This window comes from Chiloscyllium punctatum, chromosome 8 (assembly GCF_047496795.1).
Source record: "Chiloscyllium punctatum isolate Juve2018m chromosome 8, sChiPun1.3, whole genome shotgun sequence".
NCBI lineage: Eukaryota > Metazoa > Chordata > Chondrichthyes > Orectolobiformes > Hemiscylliidae > Chiloscyllium > Chiloscyllium punctatum.
Genome location: NC_092746.1, coordinates 118,935,060 through 118,954,037, shown reverse-complemented (window position 1 = coordinate 118,954,037; position 18,978 = coordinate 118,935,060). Strand labels below are relative to the sequence as shown.

The 18,978-nt window shown below is 39.0% G+C and overlaps 1 protein-coding gene across 6 annotated transcripts in view; it reads left to right on the top strand.

Annotated features, from left to right (window-relative positions):
* nktr (natural killer cell triggering receptor) overlaps positions 1-18,978 on the top strand; it is a 234,456-nt gene that overhangs the window by 158,341 nt on the left and 57,137 nt on the right. The window contains exon 1 of one of the 6 annotated variants that reach the window (XM_072576351.1): positions 18,950-18,968. The exons of the other annotated variants lie outside the window; for them this stretch is intronic. The gene's annotated coding sequence lies outside the window, so the exon portion shown is untranslated. Of the gene's footprint in view, positions 1-18,949; positions 18,969-18,978 lie in introns of those variants that run through there. 6 annotated transcript variants of the gene reach the window in all.

Sequence of the window (18,978 nt, the reverse complement as noted above, 5' to 3'; positions counted from 1 at the left end):
TCCTTTTACTTTGCACTAAATAGTTTGATTTAAACATCCCACAAATCCCAATATGCTGTTTGTTTAATCTAGAGCTTCTCTACATGACCATGAATCTTCAATGATGTGTGCACATTAGCACAAGTATATCTTGTGCATGTAATCAGTGTTGGCCTTGTTTCTATGCATGCCACTCTGTTTACCCAAATTATCTGCCATTGTGTGGCCCATTTCTCTTGCACATTTAAATCTCTCTGCACATCTCTCCTGTTTGAACCTTTTCCCCAGATTTTGGTTTTATCTGCAAACTTGTTGGTCATAAACCCAACAATATGGCACGTCATTCAATAAAACAAAGCAAACAAGGTTTCTTCACTTAATCATTTAAATTTTGCAAGGCTGGAAAAGCTAACATCGGTTACGCGTTCCCTAATTGTTCTTGAGAAGGTGGTGAATCTGTGCAGTCTGGGTGGTGTAGTATCATCTACTGTACCCTTAGTCAGGGAATCCCAAGATTTTGATCGAGCAATAAATATGGAACAGCAATATATTCCAAGTGAGGACAGTGTGTGTTCTAGAGGATAGTATCCCTATGCATCTGCTACCCATGATCATCTAAACAGAAGATGTTAGATATTTTGGAAACTGTTGAAGGAGTCTTGACAAGTTGCTACATTGCATCTTGTAGATGGTGACCACTGTGATCACACTGTGTCAATGGTGGAGGGAATGAATGTTTAATGTGGATGGAAAAACCAGTAAGACAGGCTGCTTTGTTGTGGACACTGTTGGCAGCCTTAAGTATTGGAGCTGTGCTCATTTCGGAAAATTAGGTATATTCCCTGGTGCTTTCACTTGTGCCTTGTAAATGGTGGAAATGTGAAAGGGAAAAACCAAGGCAATATGTGAAATTATTGCATTCAGTGAATCTTACATCATTTTACTCTAGAGTCGTCAGAGTATAGTATTGTAACAAATGAGGAATATTTTCATTTGAATCCTAAGCTTCAATCTTTGTGTGAAAAATGTACAATAGTATGGAATTTTTTTCTAGTCCAAAGTTTAATTCTGTTGTGTAAGGAATGCAATTCAGTTCTAATAAGAATCATGATTGTGTACCCTGCTCTTCTGGCATGTAACTGCTGTGATTTCCTTTGAAGTTGTAAAACATGTTAGCAACTTGGAATTTTCCAGTGGAAATTATATTCATGAAATTATCAAATTCATTTTTAACCCCCATTACAATAACTTTGAACTCACCCTGCCATCTCCATTATTCAGTATCTGGATGTATGCATTCTCTGTTGGGTTTGGCTAATATCCCTAATGTTCTTGCACTTTAACTCACATCTTTCTCAATGAAATTAGATGAATGGCACCTCACTATATCTTTATTTTGCATATGTCCGCAAAGGTAGGTTGGTAAATCATGTGCGTCTGAACTCATTTACATTGCCTTTATTTTCTTCCTTGTAATGAATTCATTACCAAGAAATAAATAAACATAGGCTTCTAATTAATTGATTAATGTGTTTTGAGGGGAAAAAGTTGTATTATTCTGATATTTAAGAAAAAACACCTAGAAGCTAATCTCTAAAGGGCTCTAAAATTTCTATATGTTGTTGCCTATAAATAATTTTGAGTGGATTATGCCAGTGGTATACTCCTTTTGTAGTGCCAAAAGCATCAATTTTACAAAGAATAGGAAGTTCAGAGAAAAATGAGCAAGGCAATATTACTATAAATTATTTACATCTAATTGTTAGTGTCCATTTCTATTTTAAACAAAAATATCAATTGTTAGTTGGTTTCCATTTCTCCTATGTAGAGCATAAAATATCAGTGTAATACAAGTCACTTTATTAAAGCAAATAGCATTTAGTTATCGTGCTTACGTGACTTAGATAGAACAAACTTTGGTCCTAAGTAAGCAATACACATCCCTCCCACAGAAAGGGTACCTTCCCTTTAACTGCACACAATATCTCATTATCACGACTGTACAATAGTGAAACTTGTGTGCATGGAATATTATATAATCTGCCTCACAATGCAGTACAAAATATGTTCTAAATTTGAATTTGTGAGGCTTTCTAAATAGATGCAAAGAATTAAAGTTAAATTTGAGAGTCGGACTCGGCTAGGACACAGAGTAATAGTGCAGTTTTTAATGTGTGTGTGAGACCTGCTTCTATCAAGGGTTGAAATGGTATCTGATGACTAAGCCTGAATTACCTGCTATGTTGGCAGGCAAATTTATTGATGGAGTTACCTGATCATTATTTAATATTGCAACTTTTATTTGTTAGCATTCATTTTCCCTTTTTATTATTTATTCATGTGATGTGGACATTGCTGGCTGTGCCAGTATTTATTGCCTGCCTTAATTACCTTGAGGTGTAGATACACCCACAATGATGTTCAGGAGGGAATTCCAGTATTTTGAGAAAATCACTCAGAAGGTATACCACTCAATTTCAAGGTGTGTGGCTTAGAAGGGAACTTGCAGGTAGTAAAGTTCCTATTGCATCGCTATCAGGTGGATGGCTAGTTGAATATAGTCAATCTGTTCATGGTAGTGGGACAATAATGTGAAGGCGACAAATCAAACGCATTGTTTTCATGTAAACTAATCTTAAGATTTGAGTGAGTGCCAGATTAATCAAGAGTTGGAATACAGTGAAGATGCAGCAAAATTACTTGGAATTAAATTTGAGTATTTTAGGCAGTCTGAAGGAAATATATATTTTATATTCTTTTGTTTTAAATAAATAGTGAAAGAAGACTGGGAAAAATAGTCCTGAGTTGTACATGTTTTAATATGGTTGTTATGTGCACAGCTGTCTCATTGTAATAGTTTTTGTTTAGGCTCAGTGAGCTTGAGCCAAATCTGTACTTTTGTTCAGTGGTTGGCAGAACAGACTTAAGGGAATTGAGAATGGTAGAATGTTGAATGGCAGAGAAGGCTTAATGGGCCAAGTGACCTACTGTTGCTCCTATTCTGTACGTCGGATAAGGACTACTGCTCACACAAGATAGATGCTGCCACAAACTGACTGACCCTTGCTGCCTGTTTCTATATTATAAAATGTAGCTCTGAGAGATAATTTATTTGATTTATTGATAGCTGTCTTCTATTAAAGCTTCAACACCTATTAGTAAAAGTGAATTGGATATAAAGGGTAAAAATTGCAGGTATATGGCATTCCAGGGAGTGAGATTGATTGGATAGCTGCTGCAAAGAACCAGCACAGATTCTTGTAAAATGGACCAAATGGCCTCCTCCACGGTTGTATCTATAATCAATCTCTTTGAAAGCAAGAGGATCTTTACCTGGCAGAATCCAAATGTTTAAGGTCTTGTGGTTGTATGATCACATTGACAGAATGGCAGTTTAGCACTGATTAGATTGATGTTATAATTGTTTTATTGCAAAGAATAAATCAAAAATGTTGTGCATTCTGTGGAATTACCCATTAATTCCCTCACATCTGTGATATTGCAGCTGGAAATGGAAGAAATAAATTTTTTAGTTTTTGTGTGTATGAGAATAAATTTCAAATTGTCAGGAAGCTTGTTAATGAATACTTGGGTCATGACTAAAGACTTTAGTTGGAAGATCATTTGCTGTTACAATGATTTGTTTTTTCTCCTTTGGCTGTGCGCTGGCTCCACAATTAGCATTGCTGCCTCACAGCACTGGGGATCCGGGTTTGATTCCACCTGCAAGTGACTGTCTGTCTATGTGGAGTTTGCATTTTCTCCCTGGGGTCTATGTGGCTTTCCTCCAGGTGCTCCAGTTTCCTCCCACAGCCCAAAATGTGCAGGTTAGGTGGATTGGCCATGCTAAATTGTCTCTTAGTGTCCATGATGTGCAGGCTATGTGGATTAGACATAGGAAATGCAGGGTTGCAGGGATAGAGTAAAGGAATGGGTCCAGGTGGGAGGCTGTTTGGGTGGTCGGTGCAGATTTGATGGCTGAATGACCTGCTTCCACACTGTCGGGATTCTGTGAGAAATTTCAGGAGCTAAATGGATATTTTAACCCTTTCATACCTCTATTCATGGTTCTTTGCTATTTATGGTGTGGGAAGGGTGCTTCTTGCACCTGTGAATTTGCTACAGGCCGATGTCCGGTCAAAGAGCATTATCTATTAAGAAATTAGAGTGGTCTGAGACGAAGGCACTAAATCTTTCATAGACTGATAAAGTGATTGTAATAGTAATGAGCTTATTATGCTGATTTCTATGACATTTATATTCAGTAATCAAGACTTTGCATGCATTTTACCTTATTAATCTCCCCTAACATTCTGAGGTGATGACCTGCCATTGTAACAGTTGAAACAAACACAGCACTGAGGAACTCAAGAAATATTGTGACATGCATTGAACAAGACGTTTATGTTGGTGAGGAATTAGGTTCTGAACTATTGATTCAACTTCCCAATCTGCTGCTGACGATCTTATTTTCTACTTCGAGGCTGCAGGTCATCCAATTCTTTCATTTTGTTTCATCCCACATTGAAACTACAGGAAACGGGAGAGAAAATCACTTCAGGCAAAAGAGATGTGAATTAGAATGAAAGGGAAGGAAAAGTGGAGAATACAAAAACAAAAGTGATTGAGGTTTGGGGAAGAGGCTAACGGAGAGCAACAAAGGCTAGTTGTGAGAATGAGGAGGAAAACAGAAGAGATTAGGAAAACAAGAGTCAGACATTAGTCCATTATTTAAAAGAACACAAAATGTTTGATTAAGTAACAGTTAAACCTGAGCAGGAATGAGGCTTCGAGTAAAAGATTTTAGTCAAGTGAGGAGGTGGTTGTTGAAGGTATGATAAATGTGGTGTGGCAGAAGTGTTGAGAGAATGACTGTTGGTGTCTTGGACATGGTAACTGAAGACCCTTGCTTTAAAATGACACAAGGGAATAAGGAATACACTAAAGGTTCACAAAGCTTGTGTCTGGGATGCTGAGACTATACCGCAAAGCAAGTGGGCAAACTGGGCCTGTATTCTCTAGAGTTCCGAAGAATGAGAAGTTATATCATTGATACATACTAAATACTTAAAGGAAGACAAGGTACATGTAAGTAAGGAGTTTCCATTGGCTATGGAGTCTGGAAGCAGAGAGCACAGTTTAAAAATGAGGAGGAGTACCATTTAGAGCTGAGATGATAATTTTTTGTTTACTCTGAGGCTTGTGGATCTTTAAAATTGATGGATTCTAAATACCAATGGGAGTAGAATGGGCAAAACCCATTGAAGTTTTTCATTAGCTGTGGTTACATTAAATGGTGGAGCAGACTCAATGGGCTCAATAGCCTTTTCTTGTTCCTGTGTTCCTTGTTGAGGATTCAAGTGGTGTTCAAAAGCTGCATAAAATTGCAGATGTAGCTTGAAGCACAGTTAAGATGTGACTTATTAATGAATGAAAGTTTCCAAGAGCCGGTGAGCCAGTGGAGATCATTGACACAGAGATTATATAATATGTGCAGAAAGCAGACTTAATGGTAATTCAGATTTTATATATATTTCAGGTTGGGAGCCCTAATGAAGACATTAAAAAATTTATGCATGAAAGTGATGAGGATATCAACAATAGACAGGGCACGAAAGGCTTAAATACTTTGTTTACGAGATCTATCTTATTGGAATGAATATAAGGTCTAGAGCTCAGTGTGTAGAAGATATAAAGGATTTTGTCTTGGTTAGTGTTAAGCTACTCCATGTAGTGTCTCTCAAGCAATCCAATAACACTGCCTTGAAATCAGGTGTAATGGAAAGTAAAGCAGAATGTCAGTATAATGTATGGAAAAACATTTTGAAAAAAGCAACTTTAAGGCAAGGGTAAAGGATGGGCATTTGGGTAAAAGTAGGTGAAGCCAGTGTACAAGTTGTTTGTGTGGAGAGGGCTATCTAAGGATGGTAGAAAGGTGGAGACAACCTGAATGATAGAAAGATTTAGTGGTGGCATTTTTGAGAGTGATAATAGTTTAGAAAGGCATCTGCAGATTATTACACTCATCATGGATGGAACTAGTGATTTGTCACTAAGTGACACCTATGACACATCCCATTATTTTCAAAACCCTATCATGACAATCGTGATTTTCTTTTCACAAGTAGGTTAAGAGTCTTTCTGTGCCAGGATTTAAACAAATTAGAGATGTTTTGTAATTTTCTTTAATCCTCCGTTTAAAAAGAGCAGGTGGCATACCAGATGGTGAAATAGTGAAGAGTGTTTATTGTTAATCGCAATGATGAAGTGCCAGAGAAAGTGATAGATGCAGGTACAATTAAAACATTTAAAAGATATTTGGACAGGTACATGATTAGGAAAGATTAGAGGGATGTGGGCCAAAAGCAGAAAAATGAGACTAGTTTAGGTTGGGAAACCTGGTTGGCATGATTGAGTTTCATGCTGTACGACTCTGTTTTTAACCCTTTTTAGTTTTTTCCCCATTGTAAACTCAGACACATTAAACTGACCAGGCTCAAAGCAACAAGGTTTAATCATGATTCTCAAAATCTGATTGACTAGTTTTAATTAATTGGAATTTAAAGTGGTATTTGGTCTCATTGTTATAAATTAGTGATTTTGTATGCTAGATGCATCTTAGTACACATTTGTCAATGATGATACTTTTTTATTGAAAGGAGTGATTTGCGCTCATACTGTTTAAAATTGCTGTCCTATGTGATTTAAATACGATTGCAATTTGAAGTACAGAACACTATAGGGAGAAAGGTCAGCACCATTTTCTATCAAATATTCACCAATCCTAAATATGGAAGATGTGGTTCTCCAGAAATGTCAGGATTAAACACTACTGCTCTCCATAAATGTTTGAAATTTAGGTCTGGATTCTTTTACAACTGTGACAGCCCTTGTGTGCAAATGTCTATTTTGCCTGAAGTGTAAAGAATAAAAGGTAGGTGAAGAGAACCTGGTGTGGCCACACATCTTTCATGTTCCCACATAGAATGCCTTGATTAGATATTGTACAAGCAATTTGCTTCCTCGTTCTTTCTGTACTAAAGATACTTTATTTAAAAACTTACTTGTCACAAGCAGTAAATAGCATCCTGATTGAAAACTTGCACATTGAATTGATCAGCAAGCACCTTTCTCTCTTCTCTCTCCACCCCACCCCACCCCCCCCTCCCTGCCTCCCCCATCTTATATTCTTCAGTGCTTGGTTAAAGCTCCCTTTCTGTTTTCAAGATGGACTTTTTTGGACTTGCTTTTTCAAAACTGAGAATATAACAAATGATTTTAAAGTGATAATCCAAAATGTGCTATTTTGGGACTTTTTTTTACTACAGGGAGGACAGTTGTTGATCAAGTTGTTGAGAGCTTTTGATCAAGTCCCACATAGGTTAGTGAGCATGGTATTGGGGGGGCAAAGTACTAACTTGGATTGAAAGTTGGTTGGCTGACAGGGAACGAAGAGTACTGATAAACTGCTCCATTTCGGAATGGCAGGCAGTGACCAGTGGGGTATGGCAGGGATCAGTGCTGGGGCCGCAGCTTTTTACAAATATATATTGATGATATAGAAGATGGTATTAGTAATAACATTAGCAAATTTGCTGATGATATTAAGCTGGGTGGCAGGGTGAAATGTGAGGAGGATGTGAGGAGATTACAGGGTGTCCTGGACAGGTTAGGTGAGTGGTCAGATGAATGGCAGATGCAGTTGAATGTGGATAAATGTATGGTTATCCACTCTGGTGGCAAGAACAGGAAGGCAGATTGCTACCTCAATGGAATCAATTTAGGTAAAGAGGCAGTACAAAGAGATCTGGGTGTTCTTGTACATCAGTCAATGAAGATAAGCATGCAGGTACAACAGGTGGTGAAGAAGGTTAATAGCATGCTGGCCTTCATAACAAGAGGGATTGAGGATAGAAGCAAAGAGGTTCTTCTGCAGCCTTACAGGGCCCTGGTGAGACCACACCTGGAGTACTGTGTACAGTTCTGGTCTCCAAATTTGAGGAAAGACATTCTGGCTATTGAGGGAGTGCAGCGTAGGTTCACAAGGTCAATTCCCGGAATCGCGGGACTACCTTACACTGAAAGACTGGAGCGACTGGGCTTGTATACCCTTGAGTTTAGAAGACTGAGAGGGGATCTGATTGAGACATATAAGATTATTAAAGGATTGGACACTCTGGAGGCAGGAAACATGTTTCCGCTGATGGGTGAGTGCCGAACCAGAGGACACACTTAAAAATACGGGGTAGACCATTTAGGACAGAGATGAGGAGAAACTTCTTCACCCAGAGAGTGGTGGCTGTGTGGAATGCTCTGCCCTAGAGGGCAGTGGAGGCTTAGTCTCTGGATTCATTTAAGAAAGAGTTGGATAGAGCTCTCAAGGATAGTGGCATCAAGGGTTATGGAGATAAGGCAGGAACAGGATACTGATTAAGGATGATCAGCCATGATCATATTGAATGGTGATGCAGGCTCGAAGGGCAGAACGGCCTACTCCTGCACCTATTGTTCAGAGCACTGGATTTCAAATGGCATTACCCAGTGAGGAGATGTTAATATTTAATATCCCTGCACTTTATTAGAAGCAAGAGTTAGAACAGTGGTGAAGGTTGAATTTCTTGAGAGGGACCAAACAATTTTTCTGACCGATGCGTTCATTTTCTTAACTCCTGATGCACCAAATCCATTTTTGGGATTTGGAGAAATACGAATTGCAGGATTTTTAAACTTAAAGCTCTCACATTTTACTGTTACTTTCATTAGATAATTAGTTTTAATCTGATGACTGATGTAAAACATGTATTGATGCAGTTACTGTTACATTTATTTCAAATTAGCGTTCTGTTTTTAGATATCCATATTTTCTAATTAAGCATTTTAAGACTGATGGATTTCGAAACATTTTAATTGAGATATGATGAATAAATTCAAATGGTTATAGATTTCCTGACCTAAAGTTGTCAAGCATTGCGAATAACCAATAATATACATAATTTTAGTATATAAGACACTTCATCTCAACATCCTATGTGTCTCATACCATGGAAAAGTTTAAATGATTTTGAATGACATTTGACTAGGCATGACAACTTGTACATCTAGTTATAATGGCTGCATCCCAATTCAATTATGGAAGAAGTTAGAAGACCTATCTTTGCATACCTTTCCATTGGCATATTAAGTTTAAAAACAAAATGATCACGTGTCGATTGATCCATTGTTGTGGTTCTGTTCACCGAGCTGAGAATGTGTTGCAGACGTTTCGTCCCCTATCTAGGTGATATCCTCAGTGCTTGGGAGCCTCCTGTGAAGCGCTTCTGTGATGTTTCCAGCATTTATAATGGTAAATTCAAAAACCACCAATCAGGAATGGACCCGGACCATAGAACAGGCCGTCGCCATAGGACAGAACAGGACCACACACCGCAAAAAAACGGCACGAAAAGAAAAAATGGCCAAACTAACACACAACAGAGAGGACACTACAACACTCACCTGGGTTAGAAACCTCTCTCACAGACAGCTCACAGACACGGAAAGAACAATACTGTCCAAGGGACTCAACTACAGGGACGCCAAGACAGCAGACTTGCTAGTAGCACCAGAATGCACACTCAGAAACAATGGACTGACGGAAGAGACACAACAAACAGTGAGACAAAGTATCATACCTCTGATAACAAGGAAAAGACAAACACATAACCTCAACACCAAGGAGAGGGAAGCACTAAAATCACTAAGAAACGATAACATAATCATACTACCAGCAGACAAAGGCAGAATGACGGTCATCCTGGACAAAGCAGAGTACATCCAAAAAGCACAACAACTACTTGCAGATACCAACACCTACCAAAAGAGGGAGTTTGACCCCACCCCACAGCTCACCAATAGGATAAACAACACACTGAGGAATCTACAAAAAAACGGACAGATAACCAGGTTTGACCTACAAAGAATGAAACCTGAAAGCAACAACACCCCCAGATTCTATGGACTACCTAAAGTGCACAAACCAGACATCCCACTCAGACCAATAGTATCACTACCAGGGACACCATCACACAAACTGACTAAAGAACTACAGCAGAAACTGAAACACCTGATCAGCGGATCCAGACACTCTATACAATCAACACAGGAATTCTTGGACATCATCAGAAATATACATATAGACAAGGAAGAAGCTATGGTCTCATTCGATGGACCGGCACTGTTCACCTCTATTGATAAAAACCCTAGCCAGGGAAACAATAGCCAACCTGCTGGACATACAGAACAGACAACAGGACGGTGAACCTATCAACAAAGACAGCATATTCAAACTACTGGACCTGTATCTCACAACACACTTCACATTCAACAGCCAAATATATGAACAAATCAACAGCAACCACTATAAATGCCGGAGGAAACAGCACAGAAGTGCTTCACAGGAGGCTCCCAAGCACTGAGGATGTCACCTAGACAGGGGACGAAACGTCTGCAACACAAATTCCCAGCTTGGCAACAGAACCACAACAACGAGCACTGGAGCTACAAATCTTCTAACAAAGTTTGAGATTGATCCATTGTTTCAGTGACTAAACGTGGCCAATTATATTGTAACAAACGTGCTTGGTACAAACAGACGAGAAAGATCCTTGATGTTCTCGCCCATGCTACATTAGGGGCAAAGGAATAGGTGAAGGAGGGAAAAAGCCAGCCACTGTTCTTAATTCTAATTGCTGTGATCGTAACTTGGACATCACTTGAGATCTTTGGACTTTAAACACATGCCTACCTGGCATAGGCATAAATAGGACCATGTAAGTGACCACTGATGCCCACAAAAACATATCTTGCGATGTCATTGTTTCTGGACAGTAGAAGATCCAAAGAGATGATGGGTGGAGTGAAGTTCTGGTGGGAAATATTATTTCAACTGTGGTAAAAATTTTTGCAGTTGCTGAGCGGACCTTGCTGCTGCTGAATCACGGTAGGTTTTATGATTAATTTGGTCCTTAACATATGGTTAGTGGGCTTGATTATAATGCGTTAGGGCCATTATCAAAGTTCATGTGTATCTTAAAGTTTGGTACAGCAGCTCCAAGCCCAATCTGACATTGGGAAGATTCAGTGGTAATCGTCTTGATCAGTGTTAATCGATAAAGAGAAAGAAACAACCCATAATGGTGACTAGGACCAAGGAGCTTCATGAGATAATGTTGCTAATCATCCTCCCATTTCCTGAAATGTGTGCAGCAGTGGTCTTGTTCATGCCATTTATCTATCTGCTATCATGTTCCAGTAGTAATTGTCAGAAGCACTATTTTGGAAGCATCTCAAAGAGGAAGACCTGAGTGGTTAAGAATCAAAGTTATGATTAATGACCTCTGGTAATATTAAGTCTCTTAAAGTGAGTGGAGACAATTTTTGTTACCTCAATTATTGGACATTCAATCTAACAGCTAACTCTGGAAATTCCATGAGCTGACAGCATTAGAATCAAAGGCCTTCAAGCAAGAAGAGGAAAGAGCCATTTTATTTGACTGTTCTTGCAGGGATCCATCTCTGTTTTTTCCTGATGTCTTCAATTGACAGATTCCCAGTTTAAATGTAGCTTCCTGCATGTTTTTGCTATGACTTAATTCGAGATGCTGCATAGCTTGCTAGTGCCACTGTTTGTAGATTTCAGCTCAACCACTGGTGGTTTTGTGGTAGGTGAAAGTTAGATCTTTGTTTGAACCAAGACAAGACAAATGGAAATAGATAAGTAAGTTCATGTAAAATCCAAACATGATGGCACTATGCTCAGAATCCAAAACCTGCTCAATGGATTGAGACTCTAAAATGAGAAAATTTGGGTTCAAATTTTGAAACATAGCAGAATAGTGCAGTTATTTGTTGAAGACGCTTTGCCTTTCCTATCTTCGTATTATGTGTTACTTTCAACATCACAGATTTTGCTACTGAACCCTACTGACAAGTTGCTTGAAGTTTTATGTATGTTAGGATATCAATTCATACCAGTGAGTTCTAACATGTTGAATTTATGATCTTAATACTGGTACCTTTTGGGTGAACACTTTTGGAAGAAGTCATTGAGACAAACAGATGTAGCAACTGGATTTATCAAATACATCCCAAAGTTTATTGTACAGAGTTTTGTTATTTTGATGGACTGAATGTATTGCAGCTTTCCTTAGGCTTGTAGAACCTGGTACTTATTCAGATAAGAATCACCTAATTTATAGTATTCATCCAGAAGCAACCCATTGTGCAAAGATTTCACTCAGAACATTCTGGCAAACCTAAGTTAGCAATAACCTCCCAACAACAAGTTAAATCAGCCCTCCTTTGCCTTTCTCATGGTCAGGAACAAACACTTTAAATTTAAGCTAATTCACCAAAACTCCTCCTAATGTACTTCAACGTCATTCAACCATCCAATATAAAGTCCTCACTGCCAATCAAAATGGGAAGAAAGGTACCTTTTTAATGGCATAATGAGAGAATATAATGTCAGGATGGATCTGGTGAACCTGTTAGGGAATTAATTTTCCTGTACATAATTCATGGGCTTTCTTTCATCCATTCACTTTGAGCAATTTGATGCTGATACCTTTGCCAGCAGAAAAACAGTGAAGAATCAAGTTCAAAACCACTTTTAAGAACATCTGTATCATGGAGTTCACCTGCAGTCATGTCTTTAATGTGGATAATACGTGCCTAAAGATGTCAAAAATTTTCAAACTATATTCTGACTGTACAGTTGGTTCCCAAATGGCCATTTCCAGCCTGACACTCAAACTAGACCAAATGACCCTTGTGTAATATGACAGTAAATGGGCTGAAACGTAATCACGTCTGAACATGGCAATTTTGAGACAAGAAATTTGTTGTGATAATATAGAAATGGACTACAGCCAGAATGTGGATCAACCAGTAGTCTAGGGCCCAATTTTCAGGACACATGGATATCCATCAAAGGATTTCCTTCCATTGTTGGAGAACCTATCAACAGCTTCTGTTCAAGCACAAAGAAATTGGAGGATAGATGACCACCTGGTGTAAAAGTATTCTTGTGCAAGGTCCTTAGCAAGTTTTGAGCAGAACAAACTAAAATGGAAATGGGGACAGAGAAAAGGAAAATTCTTCTGCATTCCTTTGACCACACATGATCCACAGTATATTCATATACCAATATAATCTGTAAACAAAAAAGTTTGAGAAGTTTACTCTCTTCTTCAAAAGGTAAATTAAGGAAATCTTCATAATATCAGATCTAACTTCACACCCACATAACTAATCTCTGACTAGTTGCCATTTTTGTCATCTCATTTCCATGACTGCAGTAAATCATTATGCATTATATTTTACTTACATTCAGTTACTTGTCCAAGTAACTCTCACCAGTTATCCATCCAGTCCTATTATTTTACAATTGTATTATTAACATTGTAATAACAGCATTAACAGGAAGTCATTTCCAAAGATCCTTTGTCCTTTGGGTTGAAAGAAGAACTATTTTGAGTCATAACTGGACTTTTTTTTTGAAGTTGTGAGTCATAGAGTCATAGAGATGTACAGCATGGAAACAGACCCTTCGGTCCAACCCGTCCATGCCGACCAGATATCCCAACCCAATCTAGACCCACCTGCCAGCACCCGGCCCATATCCATCCAAACCCTTCCTATTCATATACCCATCCAAATGCCTCTTAAATGCTGCAATTGTACCAGCCTCCACCACATCCTCTGGCAGCTCATTCCATACACGTACCACCCTCTGCGTGAAACAGTTGCCCCTTAGGTCTCTTTTTTTTCCCCTCTCACCGTAAACCTCTGCCTTTTGTTCTGGACTCCCCGACCCCAGGGAAATGACTTTGCCTATTTATCCAATCCATGCCCCTCATAATTTTGTAAACCTCTTCTAGGTCACCCCTCAGCCTCCGACGCTCCAGGGAAAACAGTCCCAGCCTGTTCAGCCTCTCCCTATAGCTCAGATCCTCCAACCCTGGCAACATCCTTGTAAATCTTTTCTGAACCCTTTCAAGTTTCACAACATCTTTCCGTTGAGAAGGAGACCAGAATTGCACGCAATATTCCAAAAGTGGCCTAACCAATGTCCAGCACAGCTGCAACATGACCTCCCAACTCCTGTAGTCAATACTCTGACCAATAAAGGAAAGCATACCAAACGCTGCCTTCACTATCCCGTGACTCCAGGAGCTATGAACCTGCACTCCAAGGTCCCTTTGTTCAGCAACACTCCCAAGGACCTTACTATTAAGTGTATAAGTCATGCTAAGATTTGCTTTCCCAAAATGCAGCACCTCACATCTATCTGAATTAAACTCCATCTGCCACTTCTCAGCCCATTGGCCCATCTGGTCCAGATCCTGTTGTAATCTTCGCTGTCCACTGCATCTACAATGTTGGTGTCATCTGCAAACTTAATGACTGTACCTCTTATGCTCGCATCCAGATCATTTATATAAATGATAACAGTAGAGGACCCAGCACCGATCCTTGTGGCACTCCACTGGTCACAGGCCTCCAGTCTGAAAAACAACCCTCCACCACCACCTATTTACCTCATTCTGTCCACCATCTGTCTTCTACCTTTGAGCCAGTTCTGTATCCAAATGGCTAGTTCTCCCTGTATTCCATGAGATCTAACCTTGCTAATCAGTCTCCCATGAGGGACCTTGTCGAATGCCTTACTGAAGTCCAAATAGATCACATCTACTGCTCTGCCCTCATCAATTATCTTTGTTAGTGCATTCTAATCTTTGTGTCAAGTTAAAGCCTTTTGTCTGCATTATCCCATTCTTCTTGACTTTAAAACAAATCTCTTCTGAACCTTATCCAATGTACAATTACAGCATAAAATTAAACTTTGATATTAAAAACTCCAGAAATAGTCTAATTGTGATTTCACTAAAGATTGCATTAACTTTAATTGCATTGAGATGCATACAAGTACATTCATTAACTCGATGAATTCATCACATTGACTGAATAGCTTCAATGAAAGGTGCATATCCCTGCATGGTTAGGAAAATGAATCTTTGCGCTTCTGCATATTAGTAGAACTTCCTAGTTCTATACACAATTCCCATAAATGTATATAACCTTTTACTGTGCATAAAGATACCTTAAATAATATATCTACTTAATTGGCCCAGATCCTACTAGATGTTAGGATGCAGTACACACCATCTTTGTGATATTGTTAAAAACTTTAATATATGCTAAATATGTAAAAATATTACTCCAATAAGAAATGTCACTCATCTCTCTCCATAGTATGAACAGAAGAGAGCCAGACCAATAATTCGAATGTATAAGTACACAAAATAAAAATTAAACCCAATAACTTAATTAAAAATAGAAAATATTAGAAATACTCAGCATTAGAGTGAGAACCAGAGTTAGTGTTTTGGAAATTTCTATCTTCACACATGTTGCCTGACCTGCTTAGTAACTTGTTTTTATTTCCGATTACCAGCATTCTCAGTATTTCCAGTAATTGAACTGACCACTCAGAATCCCTACAGTGTGGAAACAGGCCATTCAACCCATCAAGTCTACACTGACCCTCTGAAGATCATTCCACACAGACCGCCTCCCACCATTCCTGTAACCCTGCATTTCCCATGGCTGGCCCATATAACCTGCACATCTCTGAGCACTATGGACAATTTAGCATGGACAATTGACCTAACCTGCATTTCTTTGGACTGTGGGAGGAAACTGGAGCACCCAGAGGAAACCTATGCAGGCATGGGGAGAATGTGCACGCAGAGAGTCACCCGAGGGTGGAATTGAACCCGGGTCCCTGGTGCTGTGAGGCAGCAGTGCTAACCACTGAGCCACTCTCCTGTCATTGTGCTACAGAAGAGGATATCCTTTGTTAACTCTCTTTGTTTGGACTAAAGTTTCTGTTTGATGGCATAGCTGCTAAGAAGCAAGTGCTCGGACATGACCTTAACGATACATTTGTAATTTGCCTCCTTTTTGCTTAAACAACTATTAAAAGAAAGTCTAATCATCAGGATTTGATGTTTCTTGAGTATCTTCAACACCTGATCTTTTCCCATAGTATCCCAGTGGTTTGTCCATCAACTTTTACTTATTCCTAAATTGAGATTCTCACAGTATCAGATTTATATTCTGGCAAATAACATCCTTGCAATTGTTGACCCATGACATGCCTCTCTTTCTCTTCATGTAACCTCCTCATTGCCAGAGATTTGCTAAGCATGCCCACATAATGGGACAAGGAGAACAGACACACACCAAAAGTTCTCAGCTGATGCAGTAATTTTTAACCCATGCCAATGAATTTTTTAGCAGATGCTGTTACCCACTGAGCTAAACTGTCCTCTCTTCTGGGCACTTCTGACATTAGCTATATTGTCACTTGCAGCAGAACTCACTGCATCCTTTCATTAATTTTATCATTGGAACATGTGTATGGTAGTACCATTCAGCCACTCAAGCCTGTTCTCTTAGGTCATGGTTGATTAGTGCCTTAGCTCCATTTACCCATAACTAATCAATATTCCTTGATACAATCACAAACAGGAGTTTGTTGATTCTTCGTCTTGAAATTTCAGTTGTTCCAGTGTTCAGTCTTCTGATGAAAAATCACCCAGGTTTCTACAACTTGTTGTGTGACCGTATGATTCGTAATTTCATTTCCAAGTGTCCCATCTGGAAATTTCATATTCTGAATCCTTTTGTTCTAGATTTCCTCACCAGAAGAAAAGGTTTCTCTTTACCCACCTTGTTGAATCCTTTAGCCATTTCAAATATTTTTGATCTGTTCATATTACAGTCCTGTACATTCAAGGCATTGCAAGTCAATTCTGTGTAACTTATCTTCATAACAACCCTCTGATACCTGATGTAATTCTGGTGCTCCATTGTGCAACCCTTCCGAGGTCAGAATACCCTTCCTGACGCGATATTCCCAAAAACTGAATGCATACTTTATCTAGGTCAAGGCTGTAGAATGTCTTTTCTCTTGTATTTTGATCATTTTTGCAGCTGTTCTCTAAACTTTGTGTACACGGGCACCGAGATCCCTTTGCTCCCTAGAATTCTTATTTTCTAATGATTTAGAAAATACTTTGATGTATCTTCAATTCTAAGCGGGTAACACTTTCCCACATGGAGCGTTATTTGCCAATGTTGACAGCTCAACTAATCTAATGCTATCCTTTTGGAACTTTGTGCTACCATTCTACCATTTGCACGACTGACTGACTGTGCCTTCCAGTGTATTGTCATCTAAACTGGATGCATATTTTCTATTGGCCATGTCCAGTTACTAAGATATTTTGCATATTTGTGCTTTTAATTTTAGTGCGAAAAAGCTACATGGGGATTAGTAGAAACATCAGATGCTGTGAAACGTGTCTTATTCCATGTTCTTTCCTGCATAGTCCTGTAACTTAGCCATCTCTTCTTAAAAGGTGACCCTGATGGCAAACAGCTTTACAGGTGATACCCTTGTCCTGTAATCACTTCTTAAATTGACATGTTTGGGGCAAGAGTTCAGGAACCTTTATGACCAACCCCATGCCATACTTATGGGACTTGACAAAACGCCTTCTGCTCCACGTTTGATATCAGCAGCTGCCTGATTAATGAAACCATTTTCCTGATGGAAGGATATACAAGGGCTTTGTCCTTCTGATCCGTCTCAAACGTTTGACTTACGTTGCATATTGTTGTTTTAATGCCTTCCTTGGTATGCTTTATTTCAACTGCAGCCAAGCCTCTGAATCTTTTCAGTTGTTTTTGAAGTCAGGCTCCCAATGCTGAATTCTTATTCTGCTGAAGGTGTTGTTAGGCTTTACAAGCCTGCATGTGTTTTCACACAATAAAGCTGAGAAGAACATGATGTGCGTCGCTTGGCTGCTGAAGCTCTCGTGAAAATGAATGCAAATTATGGACTTTTGCGACTCACTCTTGGACCACGTTCATCGTGATAAATGTATGTGATCGATTATAGTAAGTACTGCTCATGTTTAATAGCCTCCCTGTTCATTAGTTACAGCAAAGTCACAGTTGTTAAGACACAATTATGCTGGGGTTTTGTTTCGAATTATCAAGTGCAAAATGAGAAAGCTCTCAAAGTGTGATTGAAATAATAGTTTGTGTATAACAGTATGGCAGATTGAGGCACTCAATCACTGGCCTTTCTGTTGAGCTAATAAAATTGCCCTTCAAATGGCAAGCCGTCTTATCACCATTAAAGGCTTGTAGCAAAGTTTTTACCTTCAGCCAGATGAAGAAAGGCGCAATTATACCAGAAGTCTCTTTATTAAACTACGTTCTGGAGCAAGCAGATCATTTTTCTCCCAACTTGTCCTGGTATCTCCTCTCTTCCTGAAGGGAGTGAATGTGGTTGCAACTGTGGGTGGGGTTCCATAAGTGTCAGCAGCCCTCTGGAACCTCACTCGCAAACATTTGACGTGTTGGTTGTGCTAGAAATTCTGCGACCCTCACGCCAATCCATCCAAGAAATAATATTGTTAATGAAAGGCTTGACCAGCTGAAGGTAGATCTGTAGTGGTTGTGTTGAGATAAGAGGGTGGTGAGTTGGGGAAGAGGCACTGGCAATGAATTCTCAAAAATAAGCATTGGTTGTAGGAAGGGAATAGAAGACATAAATATAAAAGCATTCATTTGTAAATTTTATGGCAAAACTAAACAAAGTAATATAACTACAAGACAAATTTTAGAGCCCTGTGTCTACAAGCTTCAAGTACATTTTAAGACAATCTGTATTTGTGCATCACATGTTTTTTGACTGCTTTAAAAAAATCTATCCTCCGAGTGTTGTGTTGACTTTTGATGTCTTGTGATGTAATGTTATATGTTTTTTAAAAAACAAATTGGATTTTTTTTGTCTGGAATGTATTACAATTTTTCTCTTGCCATTTTTGTGTAAAATTTACAGAATCAGTGTTACATCCTGCGCTGCAAAGGTAATGTGCC